The following is a 784-nucleotide window of genomic DNA, read 5'->3' on the forward strand; positions in this document are numbered from 1 at the left end:
CTGTGCTGGGGAGACATACCCTCTCACACAGCAGACATGTACCAGTGGGAAAGGTCAAAGGTTAATCCTAGGCCAATTCAACAGCAACTCCACTTCCCAGTGCACTTAATGGAAGTTTATTTAGACAATGGCAGATTTGTGAAATCCTTCTCACATTTGGCCGCCCATGCGACTTTTTCTTCAAATAAAATCGGCAAAAACTCATCAAGTCACAGACAGCGTTGCCTCCTGCCAGATGGCATATATTAAAATCCAAATACCTAACAATGTCAAAATACCAACCAATAGAAAGTCTTGGCAAACCGCATCCCACAGGATTTATTTATGGTTTAAAAGAGACAACTTTCTGTTCCAAACTTTTAAAATGTAGCTCTTATTTAGTCGTTGATATTCTCTTAAGAGCTGCGGTAATATTTTCCCATGACTTCCTGCTCGTTTCATTTACCAAACCCTACTGTAAAACGCTTCAAAGGGCGGTATTATCTTGGTTTTTGTTTCTGTTGTCAGTGGTGATGTGTTTGTCATGTGTCTACCTGCGTCCGCAGGGACCATCTGAGCTCATGGAGGAATGCGTTCTGCGACGTATCAGGTTTCTTTGTATCCCTGAGCGCACTCAGCTGTGGGAAAGTTATTTGGATCATGGAACAATGCGTTGTGATTATTCCTGCTCAGTAGACCACTTCTGTGTGTCCCCATGTGTGTGCGGGGGTGGGGGGGGGCCGGCGGCAGTGTGTGTGTCCCTTTTCCATTAGTGGTAACACTTAGTGTGCATGTGTGTTAATGT

This window comes from Micromesistius poutassou, assembly GCF_964030765.1.
Source record: "Micromesistius poutassou genome assembly, chromosome: 18".
NCBI lineage: Eukaryota > Metazoa > Chordata > Actinopteri > Gadiformes > Gadidae > Micromesistius > Micromesistius poutassou.